At 38.1% G+C, this 21,130-nt stretch overlaps 1 long non-coding RNA gene across 3 annotated transcripts in view; it reads right to left on the minus strand.

Moving 5' to 3' along the window:
• The window catches only part of LOC116227351 (uncharacterized), a 235,323-nt gene that overhangs the window by 50,433 nt on the left and 163,760 nt on the right, over window positions 1-21,130 (minus strand). For 2 of the 3 annotated variants that reach the window (XR_016468182.1, XR_016468181.1), the window contains exon 1: window positions 20,515-20,576. The exons of the other annotated variant lie outside the window; for it this stretch is intronic. This is a non-coding gene — a long non-coding RNA (uncharacterized LOC116227351). Of the gene's footprint in view, window positions 1-20,514; window positions 20,577-21,130 lie in introns of those variants that run through there. 3 annotated transcript variants of the gene reach the window in all.

Consider the following 21,130-nt stretch of genomic DNA (forward strand, 5'->3'; position numbering starts at 1 on the left):
CAGGTAAGTCCTTTAGCTCTTATAAATGTGACTCTAATCCAAATCTGGGGCCTGACAAGGGGGCTCACAGGAGTCATCAGAAAAGTAATTACTGAGGAGATCCAATTCTTTATTTGCAAAGGGAGTGTCAGACAGCTGGTAATCTGTGTTTGACCTAGGTTGATGGAAGGAAACACAACCTCAAATAGAAGTTGGAATCAGAGTTCTGTTGCTCATATATTCTTCCATTAGACAAACAGGCTTCCAGCCACAGATAACAATGATAAGCTAAAAGCAAGTCTTTACCTTCTCTCACCTACAACATCATTTTTAAAGTTTATTTATATATACATTTTTAAGTCACAGCTAGTCACTCCCACGACAATATCTGAAAATAGAATGACTGATTTTGGTCAACACTGAAAACTTTTGGTCCTTTTGTGAACTATGACAATATAACAATATAACATTTGTGGATACCCCATCCCTGGAGGCATTCAAGGCCAGGCTGGATGTGGCCTAGTCTAGTGGTTGGCAACCCTGCACATAGCAGGGGGGTTGAAACTAGATGATCACTGTGGTTCTTTTCAGCTCAGGCCATTCTATGATTCTATGATAACAACCAAAATGATAACAAAACCTCAACCTTCCATACAAGATATCCTGTTACTTCTCTGCTACCCACTGAATAATGATAAAAAATGCACGTAAACACTGAGTAGTACAATTACAACAGTTACAAAAACAAAAGTCTGCAAGGTAAGGGTAGATAATGTGATGGTCAAGCTTTTTCAGCTGAAACAGATGAGTTAAATGATTAAACAGGAAATTCTCTTTTTTTCCTCCACAATTTGTAGGCAAGAAGAACCAATCATTAGGGTTTTGAAAGTTTCAAATTCGATGAAATATGCAACAGTATTTTCCAAATCATTTTTCAAACCACTGGTACTAGTATTTGCAAAGAAGGAAAAACAACACATTACCTATTACCTTAGCATAGGAAAACTGAGGTGTGCAGTACTAGAATATTTGGTCACTGAGATGTTCTTCCAGTTCACTCTGCCATACCACTGTCCACCAACCTGTCCACATATTGTTGTTCTTACTGAACAGGAACAGTCTCTCCAAATGAATTTCTGATGAGTGCTTAGGGATCACCACGTTTACTAACACGCAGACTAAGACATCTATGATCTTTTTGATGGAAAGTGAGATGCTAATTAAAGCCCAAAGACCAAACCAAACAAAAAACAAACAAAAAAACCACAAACCAAAAACCCACGGACTCAGTTCTTCCTCTGCCCAATTCTTTTTCAGCTAGATGTACAGTTATCAAAATTAAAAATACGAACAACTACTTTGAAGCATAAAGCATTCATAACAACAAAAAAGGCCAGACTCCTAGTTACAAACAAATCCAGTCCTAATACCATGTCTCCTCCCTAAAGCACAATAAAGTTGACAAACAAGGCACTGTTCTTTTCGTTTTTCATAATCAGAAATCAGCAAAGTGAAAAAAGCAGTAAAAAACAACTGTGTACTTAGAAGCATATATCCCCTTATTCACAAATATACCATCTTGGTAAATATGTAAAACTGTATAGCTATTGTCATACAAAAGAAAGAGATGTGCTGGGATAAATCTAACACTAAATGTACGTGACCAGTGGATGGATAAGGAGAGCTTCAAATAAAAATACAAATGTAATAGTTTAGATGCTGTCAGGTTCCTACATTAAATGATGATTGTAGTCAAATGTGAAAACCTACCATATTTCAGGAGTCCCACATTTACTATTAGGCTAAAGTGGCAGGGATGGTGTTGCAGAATAAGCATTGACATTTCTTTTGTCTGTATTGCTGTAATGATTATACTGATTGAATATAACAGCCTACAAACACAAAGTCAGAAAACAGCAGATTGCCCAGTTCTGCTCTCTTTGATGTAGATGTGGACTAGTGACCCAGCTGTTAGGCTTGAAGGGTAAAAGGGACTTGTAGGGCTCAGGTTTTTCTGAGCTTTCTTGAAATTTACTCCAAATGTCAGATTTAAATCTACAACACAGTAATGCTTGAAGTAAGAAAGTTTAAAAAGTTAAAAGGTTTAGGGAGACTTTTTATTTTTCATCGTAAATCAATACTCCAAGTTCAACCTATTTTAGAAAGATACAAATACAGTGGATTAGCTAAAGGTGTTTCTTCTTGATAGCCTCAGTTTAAAAAGTCACAAAGTTGAAAACAGTTTTACTAATGGAAAATAGTGTTTTGAAATGTGCAGTTCACGTGAACACAGAATCCAACTCAAATCTCTCTGGTTTATGAAAAACCATAATTCTTACTGCATAGACACCATTCAAACACTACTATGAGAAACTTACCAGCAAACGTAGCAGTAACTGGGGAGGAAAACAGAAGAGAAAAATCAGTGCAAGAATACAGACTCCAGTTTTGTTTTCCCTTTCTAAGACTTTCCTCCATGATGATTCCTGCCATAACATTGAGGCATCTGAAGTCACTGCAAGTGACTGGAAACTTTCATGAATGCGAGATGATTTTCAGTGACTAGCAATGGCCAGTTAAGACCTATCAATTTTGTCAGAAAGTTAGATGAGAATTAAAAAAAATGCTGATTCACTGCTATGATAGTTTGCTGCCATACATTCCACTGAACACCTGTGTTAACATTTCTCCTGCCACATGAGCTTCAGTCAGTCCCCAGAGAGCAGATTTCTGGACCCAGCCCACATTTCTTCTACTTGAAAAATCTACAGTTGCAGAGGTCAAAAGAAATGAATAACACTCTCACAGGGAGGAAGCTGGAAACACTTCAATTTTGTCTGTGACTGCTCCATCAAAAATGTTTTTAAAAAACATTGTTTAGATTTCAGATATTTTCTTCATTCTCACTGCTAGAAAATAATACCATTTTAGATATATTTGTATTTCTTAGCTCTTCTGTAACTGCCTCTAAACAAATTTGAACTTTGCTTATGCAAGAGGAACAGCTGTATAGTTATCACTCTCCAGGGCTAGTTATATTTGGAAGATTTGTCAGAAAGATGGTATTTGTGGCCATAATGCATATTTGCCAAACAAACAATAACAGTTGTTTTTCAGGTATTACACATTATAACAACTTCTACTTATCTGCTTATTTATTTTGCTTAAAACAAACGCATGTATGCCATTCCAGCCTCACCCACTGGTACTGTCCTATTTATTTTTTTTTTTAAACATTTTTACATAGTTGTATGACTATGCAGCATAGGGAATAGAGCCTTCTGTTGACAAATGAGACCAAAGAAAGCAGAAGACTCAAAGGTTCATAGGGAAAAAAAGTGTATCAAGACTTAAAGATAATAAAGGTAATGGCTTCTTCCAACATTTAAAGTCCTCCTTCCCTTCAGAGTATTTGCATTTCTATCAGTGATGTCTAACTAAAGAAACACATTTTACGATGTTTAAATTCAGTAATTCAGCATTATTTCTGTTTGTTCATATATATAATAATCATAAGCAGCCTATCAGGACATCAAGAAATAAAGCTTTCAATTTAGAACTGAAATTTCCATACACATTAAATGCTCTTTTCTACCTTTTATTAGCTACATACAGAAGTCAAGATACATGACTTTTTTTTTTTTTTTACACCATATATGGACTATATTTTCTATGTTTATTTATATCCTGTAATCCTGGAGAATATGGATACAGCAGACTGAAAATCAGAAGCTTTTTTGATCCTTCTGTATGAACTGTATGAATATATCATAAAGTTAATATTAAAGATTGACTGCTTCTCAACAACAGTGACTTAGAAATAAAGATAGAAACAAAATGGAAAGATTTTTGAAGTCTAAACACTTGGTTTATACTACTACAGAAATTGTTTCAGACTGCAAGAGAAAGGGTCCAAAAAGGATTTCTAGTAATTGAAATTAGAAGTCTTATTTTAATACAATCATGTATGTTTTGCCACAGGTTAATTCTTCTCTAGTACTTCAGAGTCTGTCACTTTGCTTAATCACTACTTATAAAGTTAGTTTATGTTAAAGGCAATCTTTTAAGATAAACAATATATGGAAAAATACATTAATTTATCCAACGAAAGTGAAATAATAATCAAATACAATTGAAATAATCATAGTTAATTGATAACTTTTTTTTTTCCATTCTTGAATGGAAGGTAAAGTATTATTTTAATAAAATGTTAGGTATCTATCATTTTCTTTTATTCCAAAGAAACCAGCTTTTGTAAACCATCTATTATAATATTTGATGTTTCAAGCCCAACAACATTGAATCAATTGAGGTTTCTGCCTTCATTTTCTATCTTCAGCATTTTCAATGTTTTTAAGCAGATTTTATTGCTCGTGATTTTGGAGAAAAGAAAGAAAATGTGATTTAAGTGCAAAATGAGCACTTTGAAATGATAAAAAATCCATAAAATTGAAATTAGACTTTTATTGCTATTAAAAGAACCATCACACTTCTCTAGTTTCTCATAATCTCTTGGGATCTGAGAAGATTTAAATGCTTTGTGGTAGACAGTAGAGCTTTTTCTTTTTTTTTTTTTTTAAAGTAGCCTCAATATATGTAATAGCACAGAGAAGAAACAGTATAATGTAATATGAACATCTTGAATAATATTTAGCTTAGTTATCAGCCAACAGAATACCTGCCTTATAGAAGGAGTGGGAAAGACCTGCCATTTCCTTGTGTCTGCACTAAGTAAAGCTCCCTGTTCACATGGCTGATAGTTCTGAAAGCTTTCTGCTTACTGCATGGAGGTAGACAAGTCGCTGATATAAAACAATGTTCAAATTGCACATTGCTGAAGGTTGGGGGAATGCTGCCAACCCAGCATCATCACAACACACTTGGGCTCTCCTTGTACCTCAAAGGCACTCAGCACAAACCATACCTCACTCACTGGCCTCAACGTTTTGTCAGTAGTGGTTTTGCTAGGATCCTGTCCACATCATGCATGGATAGGGCTGCAAAAGTTGGCATTCCACCAAAGATTTGAAGAGACCGATGCCCACTGCCAGAACAGGTCCTCCTTTCTGGGTCTGAGGGTGTGGATCACTTCCGGTTAAGGCAAAGGCCACACAAGAAGCAAAAGCAATGCCAATGCCAGAGGTGGCCTTCTCTTGGGCCAAGCCTAACTTTCTGCTTCCTGGTGAGAAGCGGAGAGATATTGACATTAATCCTCTTCAATCTTTTGGAAATGAATATATATTTTTTTTTAATCAGGAAGCTGCAGACAATTTTAGTCATTTACCGACACCTTTTTCAAGTTTACTTCTCAAATATAGGAATTCTTATTTTTTTTTAAACATTATTTACTAGCTCAGAGATTAAATGACTTAATGCATAAAAACTTGCAGATTAGAGTGTTCTTAAATGACACACAGATACACACTACTCCTTGATATGTCAGGTAGATAAAGGTCATCAGGGATTTTCCCATCCTCTCCCCTTAGCTGGTCCTTAAGAACCTGGATTTATTATGACATGATTCTATCATTATTTCCTCTTAATGCTCTGAGATTCAACTCTCATAGTTCTCTTTGCAAAACCTTAATGGTTTAGCCCTTGAAGTCGCTGAGCTCATTGCACACTGCCAGGTATAGGTAAGATGGGAAGGAATTCAGCCTCATTACAGACTGGAGTACCACACTGCAAAATATTCTTTCAGAGCCTATGTTTAATGAAATCCCAAATCTACTTAAAAACACTTCAAACTAATTTAAGTGAGCAATGTCATAAGCTGAAATGTCATTTGTCATATGTTAATGCTGTGCTATTTCTGGAGAAAACAAATTTTGTAAATAGGCTGATTAAAAAGGATTTGCCAGAACGTAAGTAAGCAAAGTCAAAGAAATGAGTTATATGTTTTAAATATGGACATTCTCAGGGACAGGAAGGAAAAACACAGGCTGTGTGGAGAGAGGAAGCAGGATAGAGATCTGCCAGCTCTGTGTCTATGCAGGCTCTGAGGCCAAGAGAAGCATCCCAACAGTCTCACTCAAGAGCCACATTTGCTGCCAACAGACACAAAACACTCATCGTTTTCAGCCTTTTCAAAGGGAGCTTTCTCTAAGTAAAGGCAGAATAAGAGGTACAGCAGAACAGCATTATTTATTCTTTAGATCTGCATTTCTGTTGTTGTTTTTCAGGATGACCAAAGCTTCTAATATCTGCAGAACTGGCCAGAGAAATCTCCAGAGAATTGTAGTAGCAACATTCCAGGTGAAAAAAGCCACCAAGGGAGTTCCATGGCCTGCTCTGCCTGGCAGCCAAATAAATCAAAATGAAATTTTCTCTGAATAGGAACTACAAATGGGAATCAGGTCATCTGAGGATAAATATGATTTTATCTCCTTGCATTTACATTTAAAAAATAAAAATAAAAACAAGCCCACTTTAACTGAACACTTCATTTCCAAAGCTTTCTAAGAGAAAAAAGTGATGAAGATAACCAGTGAAACATCAACAAAAAATGAATTCCATTTTACTCTGCTGCTCACAAGGGAACAGAAAATAATTATCTAGTTTTAACTGGAAATCAGAACCTTTTTCTTTCCTGTTCGGAAGAACTCAAGATGTTTGTGGTTACTGTAACAATTACAATCAAAGGGACTGATCAAATGCTCATCCAAGTACGCAGCAAAATTTCACCAACTCCAGCTGGTACAAAATGGCAAAGTTCCTCTAATCAATGAAGGAGGCAAGAAAAAAGCACTGAAGGAGCAATATTAAATTATTCTTCACAAAGGCGCTGTCTGGATCTGCAGTAGGAAAATGCCTGCCCATATCACTTCCCAGATAAACAATTCTGTGAATTCCCAGTGAGCATCCGACAAATCTAACCTTTTACTTTCGCTCATCTTTTGGGAGGATAGACATCTTCAAGTATACTCACTATTTAGAATTGTATATTGATTTATTGGATTCAAATATTAAGCCTATGGAGGACTATGATCCATTGCAGCTGCCATTTTGTTCAAAGGGTCAGAAGAATCACATGACTAGTTTCACAATCTCTTTGATAGAGTGCTAGCTTCAAATATTTTTTTCACCAATTCATTCATGGCTTTGAAATTCCCTGTGATTGCTCATGCTAATCAAAGAAAGCTGATTGGTGAGATGTCAATAGAAGGTGAAATTCTGGTTGATTGTGTCAGGCTGCTGCATTATTGAAGTCTGTAAGTACTTAAGCCACGTTTTAGTTGTAGAAAAGGAAAAAAAGACATATAGGATCATAGAATAATAAACACTGGACTAGATCATCTAATCCAACCATCCACCCATCTTTACTGAAGGTTTAGAGTCATGGAATCATATTTTGTCCTTTTTATGTCATGCAGAGCCACACCATATGTATACAAATATATACATAAAGCAATTACTATGGAGATGGTAAGATTTTGAGAACTGTACACAGATTAATTCTTTCCCCATAGCTTTGATCCAGCTGTCACATTCAGTAAGTACCTGTGATTATATGGTACAAAAAGACATCTCTTAGAGCACAGTGACAGTGCTGCCTTTAATTACTTCAGCCAAGCAGGCATGCAGCTCATCTCAGAGCAGAAGGCAACACTGCAAGACTGGTTAACCTGCCCCTGGGCAAACTTGTTTTGTTGTTGCTGCTTTTGTTGTGGAAAGATGAAAGCAAGCCAGAGAATGGCTGGAAGGGAGCCGGTAGCTGCCCTCCTGGCCTGCTTTGCTGGAAGCAGAGGTCTGTCATGTCAGGTGAGTATTGGCTAGAGTGCTGATCTTTAAAGAAGGGCAAAGCCACACTATTGCACAAGCTCACCTAGCATCCTCCAGCAGTGAGCCCCCATTCCTTCTGCAGGGATGGTGGGACAGACCTTGCCCTGACCCAGTGGGTCACACTGGTGCTCACACACAGCCTCCTCACTTCCCAGGCAAACCTGCTGAGAATCTTCCAACCCCAAAACTGCTCTCAGATGGCTGCACTGATTTATTGATGTATTGTGCAGGCTGCGAGCACTGGAGGCAAGGCTGGGTGAAGATGTATAGCACATCAGCTGGCTACAAGCCCACTACACACAGAGAGGAACAGGGCAAGCTGCTTTGCATTTACTGTCAGGAACAGCCAGCACACTGGCAGTGGCTGCAGGATTACTTGCTCTGCATTCACACCCCCGTGTACCTCACATTAGCCACATCCTTGGGCTGCTGCACTGAATGTGAAAGCAATTTGCTGTTCTATTTCCTTACAGAAGACCCCATCAGCATGCTCTTGCCTGGGGTGTCTATATATAACATAACTGATAGCTGTCTTGCAGATTACTCATATATGTTTATGCCACAAGCAAATTTTCAGAATCATGGCTAAGATGACAATGTTCTTTCCATTGGATAGAGGTTGGCTGAGATTTTTCAGCTCCTACTCTCTCGGTGGAGGCAGGGAAGAGATGGGTATAATTCCCTTCTTCTGAAACCATCTGTCCCATGTTCCAAATGCAAGAACTTGCACAAGGTTGTTGAGGCACTGGCACAGGTTGCCCAGAGGTGTGGTGGATGCCTTATTCCTGAAGACACTCAAGGTCAGACTGGATGGAGCTCTGAGCAGTCTGACTGAGCTGCAGGGGCATCCCCATTCTTTGCAGAGGAGTTGAGCCAGATGACTTTTAAGGATCCCTTCCAACTCAAATAATTCTTTGATTCTATAGGAACCATAAGTGCCCCAGTGGAACACAAGGAAATGTGAGCATCAGACAAATGGCAATTATCTCACACATCGCATGAATCTGACCACCAAGAATTTAATGCAACATGCTCCTATTTTAGGAACTCCAGCTACACTGATTTAAGACTTCTGCTGACATTGGTTGATCCCAGCACTGCACAAAGCAGCCTGTGCTTCCCACTCCCCTGAGTCACCCATATAAGAACCTGGACACGTCTCCATGACTGATACCCCTAATACTAAAGTCAGCCATAGCAGAACTGACAGTTCAGGCTGTTCTGACATTCAAATACCTTGAAATAAAAGAAAAAAATTTTTAACATAAAGCTAGTTGAACAGGTTTCCCAGAGAGGCTCTAAAGACTCCATCCTTGGAGACACTACAAAACAGCTGGATAAAGCTAGAGGCAACCCACTGTAGTAGTCTAGACTCTCCCAGTTCATTTGGAAAGCAGCTTTCAAGAAATCCCATGAGCATGTGCTGGAGCTCTGGATTGAAATCCTCACTTAAGAAAGGCAAAAGGGTTATGAAGGCAGAAGAGACTGGAGCTCTGAGCTACACATTTCTTCTCAAATAGACACAGCAAATCTACTTACTGATTCTACTAATAGTGTACCAATTCCTGATTAGTTTTCGGATTTGTTTCCTCAGCAACAGAAAATTACAGAGAGTTATTTAGTGAACAAACTGAGGATTAGCTTGGAAAAAAGTTACATTCTGCACACTTTTCAGCAAACGTTTGAATAAGTTTTCTTAAGATATATTCATAAACCTCTAGAAGTTTCATCACCAAATTCATACATGGGCTTACATTTTTACTAAAAAAAATACAAAAGTAAGAATATTTCAGATTTAAAGCAAAGAGCAATTATTTTTTTTAAAAAAAGCTCTGCAACTCTGTTCCTGATTGCTTCAGGAGACACAAAGCCTCAAAGTTAGAGAATCTAATTGAAAAAGCTTGAACATTGAATCTCAGGGCTCAGTAAATGCTGTCCTTATAGAAGATATATGTAGTCAAAGAATTATCGTTCCTTCTTCCTTTTTCCAGTCAAACTTCATGCTTCTATGTCCCTAATTATTCTCACGGTGAATAACTTCGAGAAAATGGCGATCTGCTCACCAGCAGTCCACAAATAGAAGGGGAAAAAAAGGCTCATTTTCAAAAAAAAAGTGTTGTACATTGTACCCAGCCCTACAAGGTAGCTAATACTAAATGCAGCAGATAGAATTTCAGCTTCTGTGGAACAATAAGGGAATAAGGGGAAAACTATATTTAACTGTATTTATATTCACAGCCTCCTACAATGTGAGAAAAAAATCCTTTAAGATCAAGAGAGTAGGCACAGATAGCCCCTCGTTATCTTGCTCCAGGTAGGATAAATAATAGGCACTGAGCACAGCTTAAGTAGGCATAATTTTAGGGCTGTAGACAATGAACTTGAACCTGATCTTAGATGTGCTACTGCCAACCCTGGCCAAACTGCTGGGCTGGGGAAAGGCTCCTGGGGAAATGGAAACAGCTTTCTGTTGGGAAAATCTCCACACACTTCATGTACAGCTCCCACACTTTGTTATACCATGATTAAGTGTAAATGACTACAAAGTTCCCACAGATTAACTCAGATTTTCTAACGTCTCTATCCTTGGGCATATGTGAGATTGTGTTAATATTTTTAGTCATATAGGGATGCGTGAAGGAGACTTTTGCATATCTACTTTCAGATAGAAACCTTTTGGGATAGAGAGAATATTCTTGCCATGACTGATTTTTCAGTGTACATCTGCTCTTGTACAAAGCATAAAAATTGTTCTTGTTGGAACCTAAAACTAACAGAATAGTTGCCAATATGCATCCACACATTTTACCCAACAGCTGTTTGGCTGAAAAGTATCACCAGTACACTAGGGAACAGCTTCAATAGGTCAAACCAAATCCTAGTAATCCGCCTCCAGTGGTACCCAAAAGGAGATGACTAGTGAAGAATATGCAGCTGGAGCAAGCATATTTCTCCCTCCAGACATTTTCAGCTCAGGGATTTTCTGAAAAGTGTTTCAAACCAGGCTCAGAAAAGAAAATCTCTCTAAACCTTGAAATTAGTAGATATTATACCTAGTGTGAAAATTAACAAAATGAATGTAGCTCAAAGCTTTCATATATAAAATCATAGAATCATTTTGAGTTGGAGGAACCATGGAAGATTACTTTGTCCAATTTCCCTGCAATTAATAAGAGAACCATATAAGGTCCCTTCCAACCCAAGCCATTAAAATCACTGAGCTCCAACCTGCCTGCTGAGGGCAGGGTTGCTAACCACCAGATCAGCGGTTGAGCAATCCGATTACCGTATATATAAAAATATATATCCGTAAGAACAGATGTGGCTGTTGCAGCTAGACCCATACATAGGTGGCCTGATTTCCAGTGTTTCCACTGGTATGTCCAGTAGAATCTAAAGAGCTCTAGTAGGCAGCTGCTCTGGAAAAACATACAGACCAGCCTTAAACTCCTAAAAGGGGAGCTCACATGCAGTTGGAAATATCTGGAAAGCTGGGCTCTAAGTGCTATGAAGTACACAAGAAGATTCAAGAAAAAAGGCAGTTTTAGCCTTAGTTGCCTGCACAGCGTTGCTTTGTTGCTGGCCCTGTTATTTTCAGTATCTAAAGAGAGGCTATAAGAAATAAAGGAACAGATGCTTTAGCATGGCCTGTTAGATGCAACAAAAGGAAATCATTTCAAACTAGAAGGGGAAGACTTGGACTAGATATAATTTTTTTTTTTTTTTTAAACAAAAGGGTGGTGAGGACAGAACGGGTTAACAAGAGAAGAAATGGGTGCCCCATCCCTCGAGAAATTCAAGCTCAGACTGGAGGGGCTCCGAGCACCTGATCAAGCTGTAGGAGTCCGTGCTCACTGCAGAGAATTGAACCAGGTGATATGTAAGAATCCCTACCAACTCAAACAATTCTATGATTTGTTGGATGACTGGGACAGCATTGCAGAAACCCTTTATACCCACTGTGTGCTAGTGAAGAAATGCAAGATCTCAGAGGGCAGCTGGAAGCTCAATCCTTCCCTTCTAAATATTCATCCAGAAGAGATGTCTTTGGTGCCTGGGAGGAGTGCTCTCCCCTGATATCAAACATGATTAATACACTCAAATCCAGTACCAAGCTCTGCAGGCAGCGAACTGTACTGGGGAAGAAGGCTCTGCCCCCTGTCTACTTACTGTTGAGGTTGCAGTGAGATAGTCTCTCACTAAAAGATGCCTCTACTTCTTCTATTTTTATTTTTTTATTTTTTAAATGCTAACACTTGCCAAAAGGCATTACCGTTGCAGAAAAACTCATCTCTAATATCTGCATCTTATTCCTAAAACAGTTTAGCTTTTTATTGCCACTGTTTATAGAAAGCCTACAGTAATATAAACGGCTTTCATAAAAGTTGCCAGGTTTTTAGCAGCACGCTGTGCCTCAACAGCAGTTACAACAATTCTGCTGCTACGAAATAGGATCCAATTGCAGTATCTACTGGCAGAAGCACAAATTGTTCTCTTAGGTTGGGCACTGCTAGAATAAGACCACGTTTGCTAACACCTTTTTTGTTGCTGTTTTTGTTTTTTTGGCAGGATGAAATGTTTCTCTTTCATTTGCCATATAAAAAGAAAGGAACAGGGAGTTGTTTGGGTTTGTGCCCTGTTAGGGGAATGATTTTGTTGTTCTTCTGATATGAGGCTTAATTATGCTTCCCTGCTTGATACTTGTATCAGAAATTCAGCTTTCAACAACTGTATTTCTGCATGGAAGGTATTCAGTGTGTCCAGAGAGACCTGAACTTCTCTTATGACATGATGCCAGGACTTTGGGCCATACTACTTGCATTAATGATAATCAGGCATAAGCCTGTTTTTTCCCCAGTAAGCCAGACTATATCCAAAACAACTACTGCGCTGGCAAAAGCTATCTGGTGGAAGGATATCAATAAATCCCTATCACAGAAGTAAATATACAGATTAGAAAAGAGCATCAGCTTTGACCTGCAGAAAGCATTTTGGTGTGCAATCAGAAAGCTACAAAGCCAGTACCAGATATCAAAAAGATTAGAAAACTTTCCTTCCAATGTAGGATAATGTCCCTGGACAATTTCATGCCCTGCACCCATTTGTTTGTAGGCAGTTTAGTGTGGTCCCTCACATATCTAGGGGGATAAAATAAGTGATTGCAGAGCACAAAAGGCAGTCCCTTGTCAACCCTCGCTGGCAAAATTATCCGCTGCAATGCATGTTACCACAGTTTTTGAAATCTCTGTAACTGAATTAGAGCTGCAGTACATTTTTGGCCTCTCTCTCTTTCAAGAAAAAGCACTGAAAGTTCATGAAACTGCTGCTGTGATCCCTGCAAGTGGCCAGAGATGTCCCATTTACAACAGAGCCTTTCGATCTTAGGACTGAGATCAGGGTTTGTTGAGAAAGATCTCAGTACCTTGGAAGGATGTGTGTTTTTCGCAGGTTCACAGGCTGTTTATGATGGCCTGTCTGGCATCTGGCTGTAGCGTTGAATTTCAAATTTGTTTTTCCTCCAGGGAGCCAGAGTACTAATCTACAGTAACACAGGCTGTAGGAATCTAATCATTGTACCATGACCCCAAATGATCTTGTTATGCATTCAGCTTCTGCCCAGTCTATCTCAGGGATTGACAAAAGTTTCTGCAACGTGGAGATAAGGAACACAGTCACATCCATTTATTCTTACTTTACTAGCCTGGAGACAGCAATATATTCCAGTCATTCAGATGAAAGACTTTCTGATGAACGCATGGGAATAAATGGAAACCACTGAATTGCGTGTAAAACCACAGCATGGCTCTAGCAAAGGGGGAAGCATACTGAGACATACCACTGAGAGAATCAAAAAGGTTGCGAAGACATCCCACTTCATGGGACACGTTGATTACCACAGTACAGTCAGTTTAGGTAATTTCTTAAGTCACAACTGGCCAGTTTTCCTTCACACTTTCCCTTCTTGGTACATTTTAGTGTTGCTTCCCCAGTGTCATTCCCCATTATCAGTCTTTTCCACTGACTGTGTTTCACAGGAAAGCAAATAGTCTGCCTTGCCCCATAAATCCCCCCCAACCTTATGCTATGTGCATGTAAGTTGGAGAAACAGCCTTCAGCTTCACTGAGATATTGCAGGTAATCTGACATATCTTCAAGAGACAAGTGTAATACAGCATGAACTAAGTTACTTTGATTCTAGCTTGGTGCACTGCCAGTGAAATAATTATCATTTAAAGGTTAATTAAAGAATCTGCCTTTGAAGGTTGTGAGGAAGATACTTAACAGCAGGAACTGAGCTCAGGAATTGTCGGGTTGTGTGCATAATGTTACAGGCACTAAAATTCATACATCTCCCAGCCTCACTCTGATCTTGCCTGCAGTAGAGTAAATGCCACTCATCTCCTCTGGATTTGATGGAACTACTCTGGATTCACATGCTATGTGTCAAAGTAAGTCCAGGAAATAGAAATGCTCTAAAAAAAAAAACCCAACAAAAACAGTTCCATCATCTCTTCATACCTGCAGTCCCCTATTCCTGTTCTTCTCAAATAAGAAAGTTACACTCCCAGTAATACACTCAGCAGATAAAACTGCATTTCTGGGTGATGTTCAGCTCTCAAGAGCTGGTCAACAAATTAATGAATGAAGGAGTGAGACCTTACACCCTAGAATTACATGGCTCATGCCGTTCTTGCTGCAAGGAGTAATAACAAACCAGTAGTTATCTGTTTAGCCTTCAATGCCATGGTGAAGAAGTCTGTACTACCTGTCCATAGTAGTTTATTTTATTCCTTCACTGACATACATTACTACCACTGGAGCTATTCTGAATTCCTACCTATACTAAACCAAGAAGAATAATACTTCTGAGATAACTTTTGCTTGGCCTCCACACAGAACCTGCATGACCTGAAGTCTGATTTCCACACATGGTTTCACTGCATCCTCATTATAGAGATATGTCTTAAGTGTTTTCTCCCTCCTGTTTTGACATGTTCCATTGCAGCAATAAAGTAGACATTACAATTGTAGTTATTTTACGTAAGGTGGCATGTGCACAACTAGTAGTGATTTACTTTGTTGCCTCTGTCTCAATTAAGAGAAGAACAAATTAGAAGAAGGGAATTCCAGGAGTAAAATGAGATGAGAGAAGAAAAGAGAAAAAGCAGCAGACAAGGAAATATTCCAAAACAAACTGAAAATGTGAACGTAACATTCATGAGACCTACATCTCTAGGACAGCCATTGAGGGCTTTTCCATAATTAACTTCCACTATGTCCTTCAGTTGTTTTCTTTGTATGCATTTCACCTGAACTCCAGCAACCCAAAGGTGAGAACTTGAAAAAAGATGCTGTTACCAATTTGGAAACAAAACAGTGACTAACAAGCTACCTGAGATTTTTTTTTTTTTTTACACAGTCAAACCTCAAAAGGTTTTATTTACATGACGAAGAGCAGACAGAACAACTGTGAAACAGGAACAAAGATAAACAACAGCAAGTCTAAAGCTACTTAGATGGAAACACATTAAAAAATGTGGTTTAATTATTATTATTTTTTTTTTTTAAATAAGGCAGCCAGTATCTTATCTTTCTGATAAATAGCTACCATCTATTGGGAAAGACTTTCCTGTAACAGCTAGCTACCATTTTCTTATTTTTCTACTGGGATTCAACATCAAGGATGTGATGCCCTTACACTTAGCAAACATTTAACCAATAAATGTTTAATCATTTAAGAAAAAGCATCATAAATAAAAATGCTTTGTCAATGAGAACCGTCAGGGAGTAATTAGAACTCCTAATGCCTACAGAATAAATATCACATCCTCCTGTTTCAGAATCACTTTCTGACTCTCCCACAGAGGAGAAACACACAGGAAGCAATTAAGCAAACAAAAAAAAAAAGAAAAATAGAAAGGTATGTTAAGGGGAAATGCTTGAGTGTGCCTGGGGACTCTGGGCCCCCACAGAGAGCACAGACTTAACAATCATTCTGATTTCAAGTAAAGTAGTCTATTTGGACATCTTTTGCCAATGAACAGACTCAGCTTTGAATGATCAAAATGACCTCAGCTAGTTGTAGAATGAAAAAAGTGAAAGTAAAATTGGCACCTAGGGGAAAACATTTCCAGAGCATGTCCATAAGTGTTCAGCTGCTTATTGACATGACAGTCTCAGAGTGCTATCACCTGGCACTCAGTTGTAGCCAGCAGAGAAATCACTAAGTTACAAAACAGGGACAGGATGTGCCTGGAACTTTTGAACCCTGAAAACTAAGTCATTTCAGTGTCAATCACTATGAGCAGTAATGTCATTTGCTATCTCTCACTGATTTTTTTAAAGAGAAATTTGACAAGATCTTGATGGATTTTGAATCAAATCAACAGCATCCACATTTCTTCTGGAAAGAGACACTAAGGTGCTTCAGTCGTTTTCACAATCTATTTTGTCTCATAACACATAACTAGAAAAAAAAGCTTCATAAACTGCATCATTTTTAACAGTAATTATCAGAATTCACCCAGCACTTTTTTTAAAAAAATGATTTTTTAAGAGAATATATTTGCATAAGCCACAAAAAAAAATACTCTTCAAATGAATCCAGTCATTTTCAGATCTCCTTGCCAGAGTAACAAAGACTATTTGCTACCCAGCACAACCTGTGCAGGAGAATAAGAGACCACAAGGGAATTATATGAACAGATTACAGGTTATTACCAAACATTTCCTTCTTCACAGATAATTCAAGAAAAGCATGCTTTGATGTCACAGAGGGAACATCTGAATGCATCGTGGAAACACTTCAACGGAAAGGGTCTACATGGATTGTTTAATTTAGTAATTGATATTCCAGATTAAGAAATAAATTCATGTTATTTTAGTTCAAGGATGATTTAAATTTAGAAGAAGCTGTAAACAACAAGACAAAAGTAACAAAGGATGCTGAAATGATTGTGAAGAAGAACAAAAGAAAATACAAAGATTTTGCTCAAGTAGTAATGTCACAGCATGATAATAAGCAGAGGAAGTTATCTACCAGATAACTAAAGACAGAAGGAAGGAACTGCAATAAAGTTTTTTCAGTACTACAGGAGGGTGATAAAAGAAATACCAACTCTATTTCTGGCAAAAAAAAAAGAAAAAGATTTCATTAGCAGTGCCATACAGCTGAACCCATAGCCATACACTGGTACCTTGTGGAGATGCAGGGAGAACTTAACCTGCAGGGCACCACGCACACCCTCCACAAAGGCCAGTCTTTTCACTCAGCCATAAACCACTCTTCTGTGCCTTCTCCATTTTTTAATTCTTCTATTCTTCTCTATCTCATCCTTACAACCTTCCACCTGATAGCATTATATCCACTGAGAACACAATGGCTTATAAGACTACAGACCCAGTTGGTCAACCCAATAAAATATTTGCTGCCTGGGATTCTGCACAAACTTTAAGTCAATAAACCATAAGCACAAGAGAAGGCAAGTTAAAAAACACACACAAAAGAGTTTAATAGTTCAGGAAATCACATTCAAAAGAAAAAAAAACTTAGAAAAGGCACAAAATAGGAAATGGGGTAGGGATTTTATTTTCCTGGAGAACTCCGGAAACAGATACAGACTTTGGGTGGGAGGGTTGGGGGAAAAAAAAAAACAAGGAATCTGGTATGGAAAAACTAGGAAAAAGATACAAGTACTCAATTATGTTGTCCTTATTAGAAACTCCAAAACTATTATTATGAATAGTTTTTGATCCCCACCTGGACCCTACTACTTTCTTTCTAAGGAAATATGAGGAGAAAATTCACAGAGCAGTGATTTGACCCCAACCCTATCTCCCAGTCTCTGGTCTGGTATGCTATTCTAACACCTAAATTAGCCCAAGGCACCTGGTGGTCAAGGAAAACAGGACTGAATAATCAGTTCTCATTCATGTTTCTTCAGGAGATGCTACCAATAACATCTGTACACGCAACCATACCTCCCTAACTATTTTTAGCTCTTTAGCAAGTATCAGCCAGATTTGATATCAGGAGATTAGGCTGAAAGATATTAAGTTTCCACATGAAAATAAATAGCACCCATCTGTAGGAAAAATAATTATCTCACAAGGAGAAAAAAAAGAACAGAAAACTGAAATATGAGTTCAGATGGTATTAAATGGCCAAAATCTAAAGGAGAGAGGGAAAGGGAAATAGCCCATGTGCTGGAAAGTATTTAATCGAGGCTCAAGATTTAGTAAGGAATGGAGAAGCCAGACACCATAACCAAACCCATGGAAACCTGCCTTCATCAGGATTGACCTTTGTTTAGCAGACTTGACAGTTTGGGGATGAGATCTAGTTCAGATAAGGCTTGTTTGTGGTTATCAGGTTTGCTGGAGTAGGACAAAAATCAGTAATCAAGTCTCATCAGCTGAAAAGCTCATTATTTCCCATTAAAAATAGATACACAGCATTTCGTCTCACATGTTCTCAAGAAGAGAAAAATCTGAGCTGTTTTTTAAAAATATTTCAACTCTATTCTAAGTTGTGGACAAGAATATAGTTTGGATCATGCAGATTTTGCTTGCCAGAGCACAAGGCTTACTATTTAACTAACTTAGTAGACATTTGACATCCTTACATACTTCTGCTATGGCTGTTTATTACACTGAAGCCCTTGGATCTTCTGTAGACATGAATTTTTCAGTACCCCTTCCTGATCAAGCAGAATATTTTCCTAATTGGCACATGGGCTTCTCTACACTGCATACTTCACTCTTAGGTTCATGATTCAAGCTATGATCCACTGAGAAAATGTGTAAATGATACGTTCAGTACTGAAAGAAAAAAAACAGTTGACATGGGGTAAGACATATCACATCTGTAGTTGCAAGGAGTGCTGACTAGGACACTTAATTTCAGCAGCTGAGCTGATAACTCCTCCCTACCCTTCAATCACAGGGCTTTTTTCAGTGCTAAGTCAACAGCTATTTGTAGTGACAAATTTCTTGGGCTAAAAATAACACAGAAAAGGTAATAATATTCCACTGTTAAAAAATGCAAAACAGAAATAAACAATAAGCCACATTATTTTTCATGTATGAACTATCATTATCTCATCTTGTTACACCTTGAATTTTCAGCATCCTTTCATTTCTCAGATGAGGCTTTTACAAATGAGGTGATTCTGGAAAAATATCAGGGTTTTTTTTGCTAGGCATATCAGAGTGCAAGGAAGATGTCACTCCTATTTATTCCATTTTGAGAGGTCACTGATTACAGCACCTTACTTCCAAATTAAATATCTCAATATGGTTTTCATGTGGAAAGCTTTGCATGAAATCATTGACACCTGCAAGTGGAAAAATGTGAAAACTAATCACTTCATAAATCAGCTGTACTTGGTCAGTATAAATAGACTAGCTCTCAGCAGAAGGTTATTTTGATTTTTTTCTGTAGATTTCTTGTTGTGTGTGTTTGTTTTTTTTTTTTTAAGAAATAGACAAAATGCAAAATCTTACTGCATTCTAAGTAATACTTAATGAGAGATATAAAGAGAGAAAACATCTCTTAGCAAGAAGATTATACCATAGAAAAACTCATACAGTATAATTGTGCTTGAGATCCTTGGTTACCTGACAAAACAAATTAGAGTCCGGAACTTTTGTAAGCTCCTTAACCTCAGTCAGATTTGGGGAGGGAAGCTGCTATGTAATTTCTGAACAGAAGCATTTCAGACCTTGCCAATTAGACTACAATATTCACTGAATGACTCTTACGCTAGGGTAGCTTGATGTACCAGCATACAACCTGGAGAAAACAGCCTTCACTTAATTTACACCTCAAGAAGATATCATAAAGGAATAGGAATTAGGAATAACAGTCATCCCTTGATTTCAAGGTATAAGTAATGTAATTGCTACATGATATATTCAGCACAATATTGATTTTAGGATAAATCAGCTCCAAAGATGAAAACAAATTGGAGTTGTGTATTCTGCTGGACACAGGTGATTTCAGCAGTCACTCAAAATCCTGCCTTCCAGTACTCCACTTCCCTCAGTTCTATTTCAATGTTAACTTTGTAACTCAGAGTGAAAGAGGAAAAGAAGATGAACAGTTCATTCTGGTCTTCTACATTTGCAATATAGCACTTCATTCAAGATGCTGAGGCTACCACCACACCCTCTCAGAAAGTCCTTCCAGTAGCAAATCTGACAAGCTTTGAAGTAATGTACAGTAACCAGGGATACAAAAACAAAACATATCTTCCATTACCTGAAATCTATTCCTCCAATTGAATCCATTAAATGCGATTTTTCTAGTTAGGCATACAAAATATGCTCACAAACAAAGTAAATTTTCTTTAAGTTTCTCAGTAGTCGGCTCCAAATAAACGTGTTTAATACAGTCCTTTGAACCATTCGCCCCCAGGCTGTATAGTAAGTACAATAGGCAAATTTAAACAGAGAACAGACTCTGGACACAAGTTATACATTCATCTCTAAGGCTGCTTCAAGATTTGGCAACATCACCAATAATACATAAGCCTGTTGGGCTTACTACCTCATCATCATTCATCTATATACCTTAAAAGACTGAAAAATAAGGTTGGGTAAATATCAGCCCAAAATCATCATGGCAAACAATGGGTAACACGATAGAAAGCACTACAGTGACAGCAGAGCAGCAAGATCCTAGGCTGTAGCAAGTGAGGGTTTGCTCCAATACAACAGCCATGGGCACAGAAACAAAGGAAAGAAGTTTACCTTCAGAAGGCCTCAGGTACACAGGGATCTCCAGCAAAACAACCTCACCTCCACCACCAACCCTTAAATGAGGTCTGGAAGGGATGGCACCTGGCTTCTCCCCTTCCAGTCACTCAGGGACATTGTTTGCACCTGTGCTCTCCTGGGTTGGGCCTGCCTTCCCACCAGGTGCTCAATCATGCTTCAGGCCATGACTCACCACTTCTGCTACACAAAGACATCTCAAATTCAAAGTATAAGCTCTGGATATTCCTGCTAGAAGCTATGAATTTAGCTTTCCCTGCCCTATCACCAGCAAATTAAGAATAGGGGAAATTTTTATACCGAAAGAAACACAAGCGTTTCCAAGGTAAAAATACCTATGGAATTCATGTACCATGCTCCAGGTTCATGTCTGTTAGGGCTGTAATAAAAAAAAAATCAAGAAAACAAAGCAACAGAAAGCATCAAATTTTGCAGGAAAAATTCAAAATAAAACTAACATCCTGGAACTTCAGGTCAAATTAAGTCTCTGGTTCCTCTCTTCCAGGGTAGCAGAGAAGAAATTCTTCTATTTGAACTTGTCTAACTGCCAAAATGTTTAAAAATTCCAAAGATAATAAGTAAAAAGAGCATT

Source organism: Phasianus colchicus, chromosome 7 (genome assembly GCF_987193195.1).
Source record: "Phasianus colchicus chromosome 7, bPhaCol1.hap1.1, whole genome shotgun sequence".
NCBI lineage: Eukaryota > Metazoa > Chordata > Aves > Galliformes > Phasianidae > Phasianus > Phasianus colchicus.